Raw genomic sequence first — 15,533 nt, 5'->3', positions numbered from 1 at the left:
TATTTTCTAGAGATTTTATATGAGTGGAATCATACGCTATTTAGCCTTTTGCATCTGGATGCTTTCAGTTAGTGTTAGTTTTTTTTTATTGAGATGTAATTCACATACCATAAAGCCCACCATTTTAAAGTATATAGCTCATTATTTTTTTAGTATATTCACAAGGTTATACAACTGTGACCATTATCTAATTCCAGAACATTTGTTTCACACCAAAAGGGAACTCCGTACTGGTGAGCAGTCACTTTCCACTTCCCCTTCCACTTGGCCCCTGGCGACCAATAATCTTTATGTCTCTGTGAATTTGCCCACTCTGGATAGTTCATAGAAATGGCATCATACAATATGTGGCTTTTTGCCATGGCTTCTTTCACTTAGCATAGTGTTTTCAAGGTTCGTCCATGTTGTAGCACCTATCAATACTTACTTCATTCCTTTTTATGTCTGAATAGTATTCCATTGTATGAATGCACTAGGAGGGGCTGTTATAAACAAAAAGTCCATTGGTGTAAACTGGGAGTTTGAAGTGTAGTGGCTTTTCATTGTCTGAGTTGTAATGGTCTCTCATTGCCCGGGCTGTTGCTGGGCAAGGTGAAAATCTTCCTCCATCCTGCTGGGATAGTAAAGTAAGTTTCTTACCCTTAGGTCTGCAAAGGGGTACAAGGAGTGGTGTGGCATGAGAGCTCCCCCTTCTGGCTTCCCAACATCTTTTTATTTTGTTTTATTCCATTTTAAAAAATAAAATATGGAATGCTCGGGGCGCCTGCGTGGCTCAGTCGTTAAGCGTCTGCCTTCAGCTCAGAGCGTGATCCCAGAGTCCTGGGATTGAGCCCCATATCGGTCTCCTCCACTGGGAGCCTGCTTCTTCCTCTCCCACTCCCCCTGCCTGTGTTCCCTCTCTCGCCGGCTGTCTCTCTCTCTTTTTTATAAATAAATAAAATCTTTAAAAAATAAAATAAAATAAAATATGGAACGCTTCATAAATTTGTATGTCTTCCTTGGGTGGGGGCCCATGCTCATCTTCTCTGTATTGTTCTAAGTTCTAGTATATGTGCTGCCGAAGTGAGCACACATGACTGCATTTTAAATGAGGTTTCCTTTATTCAGTTTCCTGGTACCTTATCTCGTTTATCAGTTTATGGACGTTTAGAGTTGTTTCCACTTTTTGGGTCATTTATGGTTACTTTTACAGTTCCTTTTGAGGAACTGTTACACTGTTTTCCAAAGTAGTCACACCATTTTTACAAACCCGCCAGCAGTTTTCTCCCCATCCTTGATAACACTTGTGTGTTGTCTTTTTTTTTTTTTAATCATAGCCATCCTAGTGGGTGCAGCCACTCTGGAACACAGTCAGCAGGTCCTCAAAAGGTTAAGCTCAGATTCTGATACCACCCCCCAGAGGCTGTTGTTTATTCTTTCTTTCTTTCTTTCTTTCTTTCTTTCTTTCTTTCTTTCTTTCTTTCTTTCTTTCTTTTTTTTTAATGGCCTGCCTGGACTAATTCTGTAGAGTCTGTCTTCACAGAATGGACAGTGTGTAGCCCACTTGATGTTTCTCTTCAGTTTTAAAAAAGAATTCTTTTTATTTTTAAGCCTGGCTTCCTAGGTGTCCTATCTGGGGTCAGGATAGCTTAGTGGTCAGCTAGTGCTTTTTTAGAGGTTGTCCTGAAACACCTTGAGCCGGTATTGTCTTCCACCGTTTGTTGATAGAATTGTGTTGGCTTAGGCAGCAAATTCAAAGTTCAGGGAGTTTACAGATCTTACCTGATTTTTACTTTCTCCTAGGCTTTCTCATGTGTCCTCTGTGTTCATGCAAGTTTTTGCATTCAGCCAGGGAAGTGTAGATAACTAGGACCCTCTCTAGTACCCTGAGCTGGAGTGCAGCCTTGCACATATTCATGGCCTTCTAGATCACCCGGGATATGAGGGAGCTTATCAAGTTCCACTACGGCTGTCTTGTTTTCTGGATCTCTCTGGCTAAACCTTTGGCAGTCCTGCTGTTCTGTTGCTTCTTGCCCCAACCAATACTGTGACCTCAGGTAACTGTGATGTGTTTTTCCCTGATCTAAGGAGTTTGCTTTTGTTTTCAATACCCCTGGGCATAGGACTCTTTTGTGCTCATTCCTGAATAAGTAATTCCCCTCTAGCAGCCAAGTTGTTAGTTTTTATGGCTTGTCTTGCCCTGCCCTTGTAAAATCAGCTCCAGTGGAGCTGGGAAGGCGGGGTTGGGATGTGAACAGCCTCAGGCTGAAACACCATAGATTCCCACTGTTCTTACCCAAGGTTCAATAGGTTTTCTTGAACACATCTTAATTTATTTAATTTTTGTCTATTTCTAGAGCCATGGGATGGTTGTTTTTGACAATTTTCTGTAGTTCTATTGTTGTTTTTTTTAGGGGGAGAGGCTTTGCTGAGTCCCTTACTCTGCCATTCCTGAAGTCCTGCCTAATTGATATTTTAAAAGATCATTCTGATAGCAGTGGAGCTGGTGGGTGGTGGGGAAACTGGTGGTGGGGAGTATAGGATTTTACTCAGTAGTACTTTGTTATCTGTAAACAGGAATGGAAAATATAAATAGTTGGGTTGGTTTGTAAGGAGCAGGTGGATTGGCAGAATAGGTATGGTGGAAAATCAAGGGGACAGGAGAATTGAGAGTGCTGGTTACTGTCATCGAAGCCTCACTGTCCCTGGGATCTCTCCTAGGTAGAGAAGGAAATGAAGTTCAAAGGGACATGGTGGCCTTGGAGAATAGGTAAAAGGGCTGATGAATTAAAGGCCTTGAAAGAGTTGGTGTAAATTCAAGGAGTGTAAGATGTAGGAGAGGTGGGAAAACAAGTAGTTCTGAGAGTAGACTTGGCATTTGGTTTTAGAGGTAGAAACCATTCCAGGTGTCACTACAGAAAGAGATGATTGAAACAGTTGAGATGAAGAAATTAGAATAGAATATGTCAAGGAGCTGTGAAATTTGGGCTTTAGATCATCGAGGGGGCTGATGAAGGCTTTCAGGATGAAATGGTGAAGGGAAAGCAGTTAGTATTAAAGTCCTTGGTAAATGTAGGTGGGAGAGCTGGAAGTTGACATTTAACATTGAAAGGGTGATAAAATTGAGTAGTATGGACTTTGAAGAAAGAAGGACTGTTGAGGGAAGATGGTGAAATAATACTTTGGGGATCCAGTAAAGAAGACATGAGAAGATGCTAACCTGATCTTGACTTATGGGAAGGGGTGAGTAAAGGAAAATGGGCAGCATCCCATTAAGGGCTCTGCAAAGGAAACAGTAAAATTTGGGACACCCAGAGTTAAGAAGAGCGGATGGAAGCTCAGTGCATGAGCAAGAGCAAAAGTGAGAACGTTTTAGGAATTGGTGGATAGTTTGGGTTTTTCGTTTATTTGTTTTGCTTAAGCATAGGGTGCAATTAGGGGTATAATAGGAGATAATATTCGAATCTATGTGATTAGTTTGAATCTAAAATATAAGGAGGGTCATTATTGTTTAAAATATCAGATGGTATACTAAGGAAACTCTTTGAAGTTATTTTGCTTAGATCTTATAGAAATTTTGGAACTGGTATTGGTAGCTGGGAAGCAATTTGACAGCTTTGGAATATTTTGACTGCAACAAATGGGAAATTGGTATATATTTGATAAGTCATTAATGCCACCATTGGAATTGAAATTGACTATGGATCACAGTTTTGATAGGAATGTGTCTGGTAGACGGTGATGAATTTTGGTCTTTTTGTAATTAGAAACTTGGAGCTTTGAAAATGTATTGGTTTTTTTTGAATACTCTTTTTCCATAACCATCTGAAACCCACCATGTTTTGAAGACTCTGTAGGATCTGCTTAGTGTGGGTTTTGATCTCAATTGCCCCGATTCCATTCAATATGATTGTGTCTCTGTCTTGGTAAGATATTTAGCTAGAAGCACAGGAGAAGAGAAAATGTAAAGCAATAATGAGACTGAATCAGAGACCTAGGGCTCCAGTTACAAAAACCTTAAGAAGATTAACTGCTGCGATGGTAATCTGGCATATATTCAGTTCTAGCTATCATTTGTCTTGAATTGAAAGAACATTGAAATAATTGGATGCTGAGGTGCATAATTGCTGGCAGTAGGATGGAGGAGGGGAGTTGGTTAGCTGGCAAGGAGCCTTAGAGCTGTTTTTATATTAATGCTGTCTATTTGGTATTGGTCGATAACAGGAGAAAAATTATTTATGATCATGCTGGGGACTTATTACATTGATTTTTACTCTGTAATAATGTGAAAGAGTTGAGTGGTTACTCTTATCAATGGACTATTTCTTGTTTTTGTCATTCTAGCAGCCATCAGAAAAGTGATCACAAAAGAGCTATTGCTTGTAAGGTCCTCTTCATCATTGGTGATGAGCTCTTGGGCTGGCAGAATTCCAGTTCATGAGGCAATCTGTGTCATTCTGGTCTAGCCAGGTGAGTAGTCCCTATGGGCTAGTTTCTTATTCTCTAGAAAAGAACAAGAAAGAAAAAAAAAGCAAAGAAGCATAATATGGAAAAATATAGATATGAATCTTAGGCCCTGGAGGAGAAGCTAAGGCCTGGGCCATAAGCAGCAAAACAGGGGGAGAGGACCCTGGGGGTTATGTACAAGTTCGGTAGAGTAATATTCATGAAACAGAAACACCGAGAGAACGAAGTCCCTTTTGGGACCTGGCTTGGCTTCAAGAATGAGGAAACTTAGATTGAACTGCAATAAAAATATCTATGAAGGCAAGGTTAAATAAGAAGGAAGTATGCTTTGAAGTTAAAATGGATCAAAATTTAGTTGTAACAAAGTGTCTTTTTCTAATGAAACATTAGCTATATAGAGATGAGAATGATATTGTGAAGATTTCGTTAATATTTAAGAGTTAAGAGAATGAATCCTGGCTCGCTGACTTAGTAGCTGTGTGTTCATGGGAAAATTACTTACCTTCTCCCAAGCTCACTTTCTTTACCTATCAGATAGATTAAGGATACTGACGGGTGTTGTAAGAGTTAAATGAAAAAATATATAGTGTGTATCGCATGATGCCTGGCACATACTTAGAGCTCAATACATAGTCACCATTATCAGGCAGTGGAAGGGAGAGTTAACGAGATGGTTGTTCAATAATGAGAAGAATTGTTCTTCACAGGTAGGTGTGCAATTAGTTACTTCTTGTCAGAGCAGCTTACAGCAAGTTGTTTCAGGGTCAGAATCTCTTGGAGATCAGGCTACAGTGAGTGCTAATTAGGCCAGTTTGAAGGAGGGTGACTTCCTCTGTCTCCTGAGTTGGTAACAAATTAGGTCTCCTCTGCACTTTCTTTCCAGGATAGCGCTTTTAACATTAGCATTTTTTTGTTAGATTTACCACTAGCGTTTTTAATATTTTTCTTTGTTTGACTGGGATCTTGAATTCTGAGGAGGATGGCAAAATGGTGGATAGGTTAGGTAGCAAGGCCATGCTGGTTGGAAGCACAGTATAAAAGAGTATATGGTAAGAGTATAAAAGGTGAAGATTTCTCCAAAGTTAGGGCAGATCACCTGGATTGAATTTTTTTGAAGATTTTATTTATTCATTTGTCAGAGAGAGAGAGAGCACAAGCAGAGGGAGCAGCAGGCACAGGGAGAAGCAGGCTCCCCGCTGAGCAGGGAGCCCGATGCAGGATTCGATCCTAGGACCCTGGGATCGTGACCTGAGCTGAAGGCAGACTCTTAACCGACTGAGCCACCCAGACATCCCCTGGATTGAATTTTATCAGCTCACTTGTCCGGGTAGAGTAAAGCAGAATGCCTGGGGTTGACGTGTCACAGGGAGCCTACAACAGAGGTCCTAATGAGGTTCTCTGGCCAGCCTATTCAAGTGAAGGAGGAGGAGGTAGGCTTCTCAGTCTAGAAAGCAAAGGAGAATGTGGACTGTACTTTTTACAGACCTAGTTTTGTTAGGCCTAAGAAGGAGCCGTGGAAGAGAAAGTTGAAAGGTACAGGATGTTCGTTGTTGTTATTTCACATTCTGTTTGAGCACTTTCTGATTTACTTTCCCCCCCCTTTTAAGCGGGCTTTTAGAGCAGTTTTAGGGTCACATCAGAATCAATCTGAAAGTACAGAGAGTTCCCATATATCCCCTGCCCCCTCAGCCCAGCCTCCCTCACGGTCAACATATTTGTTACGATCAAGGAGCCTACATAGAGGGCACCTGGGTGGCTCAGTTGGTTAGATGACTGCCTTTGGCTCAGGTCATGATCCTGGAGTCCTGGGATTGAGCCCCACATTGGGCTCCCTGCTCAGCAGGGAGTCTGCTTCTCCCTCTGACCCTCACCCCTCTCATGCTCTCTCTCTCAAATAAATAAATAAAATCATTTTAAAAAAAGGAGCCTACACAGACACTTTGGTATCATTCAAAGTCCATAGTTTACTTTAGGGTTCACTCTTGGTGTTGTACATTTATGGATTGTGATGTATAATGACATACATCCACCATTACTGTATTATAAAGAGTAGTTTCACTGCCCTAAAAATCCTCTGTGTTCTATTCATCTCTCTCTCCTCCTTAACCCCTGGCAACCACTGATCTTTTTACTGTTTCCATAGTTTTTGCTTTGTTTTTCTGTGGTTTTGGTGGGATTTTGTTTTGTTTTGTTTTTTTGTTTGTTTGTTTTTAGTAATCTCTGTACCCAACGTGAAGCTCGAGCTCACCACCCCCAGATCAAGAGTCACATGCTCTACTGACTGAGCCAGCCAGGTGCCCCTGTTTCCATAGTTTTGATCTGATTTTTAAAAACAGCTTTATTGGGGCGCCTGGGTGGCACAGCGGTTAAGCGTCTGCCTTCGGCTCAGGGCGTGATCCCGGCGTTCTGGGATCGAGCCCCACATCAGGCTCCTTCGCTATGAGCCTGCTTCTTCCTCTCCCACTCCCCCTGCTTGTGTTCCCTCTCTCGCTGGCTGTCTCTCTCTCTGTCGAATAAATAAATAAAATCTTTAAAAATAAATAAATAAAAAATAAAAACAGCTTTATTGAGGTATAATTCGCACACCACATAATGCACCCATTTAAAGTATACAATTCAATTGTATAATTCAATGTATTGATCTTTTCAAAGAACCAGCTTTTGGTTTCTTTGATTTTCTCTACTGTTTTCGGTTTTATTATTTTCTACTCTAATTCTTATTATTTCTTATTTTCTGCTTGGATCAAACATGATCTTTTTCTAGTGTTCTTAGGTGGAAACTTAGATTATAAATTTTATTTGTTTATTTATTTATTTATTTATTTATTTTAATAAACATTTTAAAAAGGATTTTATTTATTTATTTATTTATTTATTTATTTATTTATCAGAGAGAGAGAGGGGGAGAGAGAGCACAAGCAGGGGGAGTGGGAGAGGGAGAAGCAGACTCCCTGCTGAGCAAGGAGCCCGATGGGGGACTCGATCCCAGGACCCAGGGATCATGACCTGAGCCAAAGGCAGATGCTTAACTGACTGAGCCACCCAGGAGTCCCAGATTATCAGTTTTAGATCTTTCTTCTTTTCTTTCTTTTTTTTTTAAGTTTATTTATTTATTTAAGTAATCGGTACACTCACCTTGGGGCTTGAACTCTGAGTTCAAGAGTTGCATGCTCCTCTGGCAAAGCCAGTCAGGTGCTTCTTTTCTTTTCTTTTCTTTTCTTTTCTTTTCTTTTCTTTTCTTTTCTTTTCTCCTCTCCTCTTCTCTTCTCTTAAGATTTTATCTGTTTGTCAGAGACAGAGAGAGAGCACAAGTAGGGGGAGCGGCAGGCAGAGGGAGAAGCAGGCTCCCCACTGAGCAAGGAGCCCGATGTGGGACTCGATCCCAGGACCCTGGGATCATGACCTGAGCAAAAGGCAGAGGCTTAACAGACTGAGTCACCCAGGTGTCCCAATTCTTTTCTAATACATGCATCCAGTGCTATAAATTCCCCCTCTAAGCACTGGTTTTGCCGTTTTCCACACATTTCAATAAGTTGTGTTTTCATTTTCATTTAGTGAGAATATTTTCCTAACTTCTCTTAGATTTCTTCTTTGACTTGTGTGTTATTTAGAAGTGTGTTGTTTAATCTCCACATATTTTGGGATTTTCCAGTTATCTTTCTGTTATTGATTTCTGGTTTAATTATGCTGGCGCCTGACAACAGAAATTGTATGAATCCTATTCCTTTAAATTCTGTTCTTTAAATTGTTAAGGTGTGTTTTATGGCCCAGAATGTGATCTGTCCTGGTGAATGTTCCCTGTAAGCTTGAGAAGGACATGTAATCTGCTGTTGTGGGCTAAAGTAGTCTACAGATGTCAATTATATCCAGTTGATTGCCGGTTATTGAGTTCAACTATATCCTTATTGATGTTCGGACCGCTGCATCTGTCCATTTCTGATAGAGGGGTATTGAGGTCTCCAATGCAGATCCTAGACTCATCTATTTCTTTTGAAATGCTATTGGTTTTTGCCTCATGTAATTTGATGCTCTGTTGTTAGGTGCCTACGCGTTAAAGATTGGTGTATCTTCTTGGAGAAGTGACCCTTTTATCATTATGCAATGCTCATCTTTATCCCTGATAACTTTTCTTGTTTTGAAGTCTGCTCTCTATGAAATTAATATAGCTGCTCCTGCTTTCTTTTGATTAGTGTTAGCATGGCATATTTTCCTGCATCCATTTACTTTTAGTCTGTATGTCTATACTTAAGGTGTGTTTCTGGTAGACAACATATAGCTGGATCTTATTTTCTGATCCATTCTGACAATCTCTTTTAATTGGTACGTTTAGGCCATTAACATTAACGTGATAATATTTACCATATTTGTTAGTGTTTTCTGTTTGTTATCCTTGTTATTTTTTCCTATTTTTTTCTTCTACTCTTCTTCTGCCTTTGTGGTTTTAATTATATGATTCCATTTTGTATCTTTCTTAGCATATTGATTATACTTTTTTTTACACCTTTTTTTAGTGGTTGCCCTAGAGTTTTCCATATACATTTACAACTAATCCAAGTCCACTTTTCAAATAACAAATAACACTGTACCACCTCACAGGTAGTGTGTGTACCTTATAATAACAAAATAATCTTAATTCTTCCCTCTCATCCTTTTATCAATGCCGTCACTCATTTCACCTATGGTAAGCATATACACACATGCACACAGGCAGTACACACACACAAACATACATAATTGAATGCATTGTTGCTCTTATAATTTTGAGCAAACTGTTGTCTATTAGATTAATTAAATTAAGAAAAATTTCTTCTGTTCCTTTTTTTTCTTTCTTCTCCTGGTATTCCCGTTATGAATATATTATACTTTTTTGTTTACTGATGGTTCTTAGATTATCAGTCCCCTTTTCTTAAGAAAGTCTCTTTCACTTTGATTTTATTTCTGCAGGTTTCTATTGAGTTATTTTCAAGCTCAGAGATTCTTTCCTCAGCCATGTGCAGTCTACTAATGAGCCTGTCAAAGGCATTCTTCATTTCTGTTATAGTGTTTTTGATCTCCAGCAATTCTTTTTTATTCTTTTTTAGAATTTCCATCTCTCTGCTAAAGTTTCTCATCTGTTCTTGCATGTTATCTTGCATGTTATGCCCCTAGCATATTAATCATAATTGTTTTAAATTTACGGTCTGATAATTCCAACATCTGGGTCTGGTTCTGATGTTTGCTCTGTCTCTTCAAACTGTATTTTTTGCCCTTTGGTATGCCATGTAATTTTTTAGTGGAAACCAGACATGATGTGCTAGGTAGAAGGAACTTTGGTAAATAGGCCTGTAGTAATGTACTGGTAAAGTGTGGTGGGAGGGGAAGCATTTTATAGTCCAATGATTAGGCCTCAGTTTTTTCAGTAGCCTCTGCCCCTGGGCTGTGAACTTGTGTCTCTCAGGTTTTTTCTCCTACCCCTTAGGTGATACAGGTGGCTAGAGGGGTCAGGAGTTGGGTATTTCCCTTCCCCCAGGTTGGTTATGATAAGACCCCAATAAGTTAGGCTGCCATAAAGTAGTTTCTCTTGAGGGCAGGCCTTGTTAGGTAGAACAGAATGTTCTGGCATATTTTAGAATGGTTACTTTCCTCTCCTCTTGCTGGAATCCTAAGGAGATTTTTCATGAGTCTTCCCTATAAGAATCTGGAGGTAAAACTCATAAAATTGTGGGGGTCCCCATGACTGGGTCTCCCTAGATTTTTTTTTAAAGATTTATTTATTTATTTATTCTAGAGAGAGAGAAAGAAAGAGAGAACAAGCATGGTGGGGAGGGGCAGAAGGAGAGGGAATCCAAGTGACTCTGCGATGAGCGTGGAGCCCAACGTGGGGCTCAATCCCACAACCCTGAGATCGCTACCCGAGCCAAAACCAAGAGTCCACTGGTTAACTAACTGCACCGCCCAGGTGCCCCATCTCCCTGGATTTTTTCTCTCTCAGGCTTGTCCACTCTGAGCCTCCAGCATTTTATCAATAAAATTCAGATTTTTCTATGCCAGTACTGGTTCTTGCAGAGGCTTCTTCTCTGATAAGTTGTGATTCTCTGTGCCTGCCTATCCAATTTTGGGAGCAGTGGTTTGCCTAGTGACCTTACTTTTCTGACAGATCTAGGAAGAGTTGTTGATTTTTTTAAAAAAGATTTTACTCATTTATTTTAAAGAGAGATACAGAGAGCACAAGAGAAAGCGAGCACAAGCAAGGGGAAAGGACAGAGAAAAAGGGAGAAGCAGGCTCCCTGCAGAGCAGTGAGCCCAACGTGGGGCTCGATCCCAGGACCCCAGGATCATGACCTGAGCCGAAGGCAGACACTTAGCAGACTGAGCCACTCAGGTGCCCTGAGTTGTTGATTTTTCAGTTTGTTAAGCTTTTTACTTGTTAGGACAGAGTGGCGACTTCTAAACTCCTTATGTGCCAGACTGGAAATTGGAAGTCTCCTTCATCAAAAAAAATTTTTTTTTTTGAGAGAGAAGAGACCATGTGAGTGGTGGGGGAGGGGAGGGGAGGGCCAGAGGGAGAGAGAGAATCTTAAGCAGGCCCCATGCCAGTGCAGAGCCTGACACAGGATTTGATCTCTTGACCCTGAGATCATGACCTGACTGAAATCAAGAGTTGAGGCTTAACCGACTGAGCCACCCAGGCACCACTCCTTTGTCAATTTTTTAATTGGACTATTTGTCTTATTATCAAGTTGTAAGAATTTATATACTAGTGCCTTAACATATTTTGCAAATCTTTTCTCTCATTCTGTGAGTTTTCTTTTCACTCTTTTTTTTTTCCTATAGCTCCCTGGAAGTTTAATACCTTCTTTCCTCATTGTCCTGGAGAAGCTCAACCTTTGCTTCTGAATTTGAGTTATTTTTTCCCCATACCTTTGAACCACTTTCTATACCAACACCTTTTGATGAGCTGTCATCTCTCAAACAAGATCTGATGGCAGGAACTGGGGAATTTTTGTCTTCCAAGTGTTTGATGACTTCTTTTTTTATGTTCTGTGACAGAATAGTCATTGAGGTTCTTGGGTGAGGGAGGCAAGATTAAGGACACATGGTGTGGCCACAGATTTAGAATTGAGAGGGTCTAATACCTCTCATTTTTTTGACTCTTTACAGCAGGGAGAGTAAAATACAACTTATTGTCTAAATAAATCATCCTCTGATTCTTCCCAAGTAAATTTTTATGCTTGAAAATGTAGTTTCCCTGATGGATTGTGGGGCTCGAACTCATGACCCTGAGATCAAGAGTCATGTATTCTTCCGACTGAGCCAGCCAGGCGCCCCTGAGTTGCCTTTTTACAAGTGTGACTGAGGTACCTGTGCACTGCTTTCCCTAAGTAGTTATTCTCATAACTAAAGTAGTGTCTCAGATGTGTTTTACATTCTTTCTGAGCATTCTAAAATTTGGGCGTGTGAAATTACCTTCAAGGATAAAGTTAGATAAGCTGATTGCATTTGGAGAGATCTTTTTCATAGTCCTGGATGTCTAAGGCTTAAAAACTATAAGAAAATTAATTTAGATGAAGTTTATAGCTATGACTTCTTTATCCTCCTTGTTCAAGCTCTTCAGTCCCTGTTTATACTGAGGATTTCATTTCTTATCTTCCTGGAATCTGGCATGGACTGTCTTGCCATGGATCCTTAACTGATGCAGGGGGAGAATCTTTTTACTCTCCTGATATGTCCTTGGAAGCACCAAAGTTTTGAATTTTGCTTAAGTACAGCATACCTGTTTTTTCCTTTGGTTAGTTGTGTTTTGGTATCATACCTACAAATTCATCACCCAATCCAAGGTAATGAAGATTTATTTTATTTTTTTAAAGATTTTATTTATTTATTTGACAGAGAGAGAGAGACAGCCAGCGAGAGAGGGAACACAGGCAGGGGGAGTGGGAGAGGAAGAAGCAGGTTCCTAGTGGAGGAGCCTGATGTGGGGCTCGATCCCAGAACGCTGGGATCTCGCCCTGAGCCAAAGGCAGACGCTTAATGACTGCGCCACCCAGGCGCCCCCAAGGTAATGAAAATTTACACTTATGGTACATTGAGGGCTTTGATCCATTTTGAGTTAATTTTGTCTATGATGTGAGGTAAGGATCCAACTTCATCTTTTGCATGTAGCTATCCTGGGTCCATTGAATTTCCATATGAATTTTAGGTTCAGCTTACAAATTTCTGCAAAGAAACAACCTTAAGGAATTCCCTTAATTTCATTTTTGGATTGTTTTTTGAAAGTGTGCAAGTATATAGAAATACCACCAAATTTTGTATATTTGTCTCATATCCTGCACCCCTGCTGAATTCATTTCTTAGTACTAATCGTTTTTTAGTGAATTTCTTAGGATTTTCTACATACAAGACTATGTCATTTACAAACAGATACTTTTACTTTTTTTTCCCCCAGTCTGGATGCCTTGCATTTCTTTTTCTTGCCTAATTGCCCTGGCTAGATCTTTCAGTACGATGTTGAGTACAAGTGGCAAGAGTAGACATAATTGTCTTGCTCCTGAACTTAGGGAAAAGCATTCAGTCTTTCACCATTAAATATTACGTTGGCTGTGGGTTTTTCATACATGCCCTTTACCAAGTTGAGGAAGTTCCCTTTGCTCCTACTTTACTGAGTGTTTTATCATAAAGAGGTTTTGAAGTTTGTCAGTTTTCTGTGTCTATTGAGATGATCGTATGGTTTTTGTTCTTTATTCTGTTGATTTGGTGTTTCACACTAATTGACTTTTGGATGTTAAACCAACATTGCATCTTGGGATAAATCTTACTTGGTCGTGGTTTATAATCCTTTTTAGTTTGTGTGTGTGTGTGTGTGTGTGTGTGTGTGTGTCTATAGTCATGAGAGATTCTGGTCTGTAATTTTCTTGTCCAGCAATGTCTTTGGTTTTGATATCAGGGTAATACTAACCTCATAGAGCAAGTTAGGAAGTGTTCTCTCTTTTATTCATTTCTTTGAAGAGTTTGTGAAGAAATGGTATTAACTCTTTCTTGAGTGTTCGGTAGAATTCACTAGTGAAGCCGTCTGTCTGGGCTTTTCTTTGTGGGAAGCATTTGGATCACTACTTCACTCCTTTTACTTATTTAGATGTATTCAGTTTTTTTATTTCTTCTTGAGTCATTTTAGTTACTGTGTGTTTTCTAGGGATTTGTCCATTTCATCTAGGTTATCTAATTTGTCGACCTACCTAATTTATTCATAGTACTGCCTAGTAATCTTGTTTTGTATTTCTAATGTGAGTAGATAACCCCCACTTTCATTACTGATTTTAGTAATTTGAGACTGTTTCCTTTTTCCCTCATCAGTCTAGCTAAAGGTTTGGCAGTTTCGTTGATCTTTTCAAAGAATCAACTTTTGATTTCATTGATTTTTCTCGGTTGTTTTTCTAATCTCTATTTTATTATATTACAGTCTCATCCTTATTATTTTCTTTTTTCTGTTTGCTTTGGGTTTAGTTTGCTCTTCTTTTTCCGGTATCTTCACGTGGAAGGTTAGGTTGCTGATGTGAGATCTTTCTTTTTTAATGCATCATTTGTATCTATACACTTCCTTGTAAGCACTGCTTTTGTGGCAACCTGTGAGTTTTGGTATGTTGTGTTTACATTTTTACTCATCTCTTAGTATTTTCTAATTTCCCTTGTGATTTTTATTTGAACCCCTGCTTTTCCAGGAGTGCCTTGTTTAATTTCTACATATTTGTTAATTCCCCAAACTTCTTTGTTATTTTTTTTTTAAAGATTTTATTTATTTATTCGACAGAGACAGAGACAGCCAGCGAGAGAGGGAACACAAGCAGGGGGAGTGGGAAAGGAAGAAGCAGGCTCATAGCAGAGGAGCCCGATGTGGGGCTCGATCCCGTAATGCCGGGATCACGCCCTGAGCCGAAGGCAGACGCCCAACCGCTGTGCCACCCAGGCGCCCCCAAACTTCTTTGTTATTAATCTCTAATTTCACTCCATTGTGATCAGAGAATACGGTTCGTACAATTTCCATCATTTTAAATTTACGGAGGCCTAGCATATAATCTGTTCTGGAGAATGTTCCATGTGCACTTCAGAGGAATGGGTATTCTTTTGTTGTTGGATGTGGCATTCTGAAGATGTATGTTATTTTATGTCTAATTGTATGTATGTTATGTCTAACTGGTATATAGTATTGTTTAAGTCTTCAGTTTCTTTTGTTGATCTTCTGTCCTGTTGTTCTATCCATTATTAAAAGTGGGATATTGAAGTCTTCAGCTATTATTGTTGAATTGTCTATTTATTCTTTCAATTCTGTCAATTTCTGCTTCATATATTTTGGGGTTCTTTTGTTAGGTATATATATGCTTGAACTGTTATATAGTCCTGCTAGTTTTATTATTATAAAATGTCCGTCTTTAGTAACATTTTATTCTTTTTTTTAAGATTTTTAAAATTTTTAAGTGATGTCTACACCCAACATGGGGCTCAAACTTGTAACCCTGAGATTGAGAGTCACATGCTCTACTGACTGAGCCAGCGAGGTGCCCCAGTAGCATTTTATTCTTATTTTTTTAAAAAAGATTTTATTTATTTATTTGACAGAGAGAGACAGCCAGCGAGAGAGGGAACACAAGCAGGGGGAGTGGGAGAGGAAGAAGCAGGCTCATGGCAGAGGAGCCTGATGTGGGGCTCGATCCCATAACGCCGGGATCATGCCCTGAGCCGAAGGCAGACGCTTAACGACTGCACCACCCAGGAGCCACGCATTTTATTCTTAAAGTCCATTTTGTCCAATATTAGTTCAGCAGTTCCAGCTTTCTTATGGTTGCTGTTTGTGTGGTATACATTTTTTTATCCTTTTACTTTCAACCAATTTGTATCTTTAGTGTTTCTTCTGAAAATAGCATATAGTTGGATCTTGTTTTTTTTAATCCATCTGACAACAACTGCCTTTTTTATTGGATTGTTTCATCTATTCACATTTAATGATATTATTGATACAGTTGGATTATATCTGCCATTTTAGTTTTTATTTTCTCTATGGTTCATCTCTGTTTTTGTTTCTCCAGTCTTCCTTTTCTACTTTGTTTTGAATTGTG

General features: G+C 39.5%; 1 non-coding gene across 1 annotated transcript; it reads right to left on the bottom strand.

The window, feature by feature from the left end:
- Window positions 1–961: 961 nt before the first annotated feature.
- On the bottom strand, window positions 962–1,070 carry LOC121103802. The gene has a single exon (XR_005836082.1). It is a non-coding gene; the product is annotated as a U6 spliceosomal RNA (small nuclear RNA).
- Window positions 1,071–15,533: the final 14,463 nt, after the last annotated feature.

This window comes from Ursus maritimus, assembly GCF_017311325.1.
Source record: "Ursus maritimus isolate PB19 chromosome X unlocalized genomic scaffold, ASM1731132v1 scaffold_X1, whole genome shotgun sequence".
In the NCBI taxonomy this organism is placed as follows: Eukaryota; Metazoa; Chordata; class Mammalia; order Carnivora; family Ursidae; genus Ursus; species Ursus maritimus.
The sequence above is the reverse complement of the archived record's forward strand: the minus strand, read 5'-3'. Positions and strand labels throughout refer to the sequence as shown.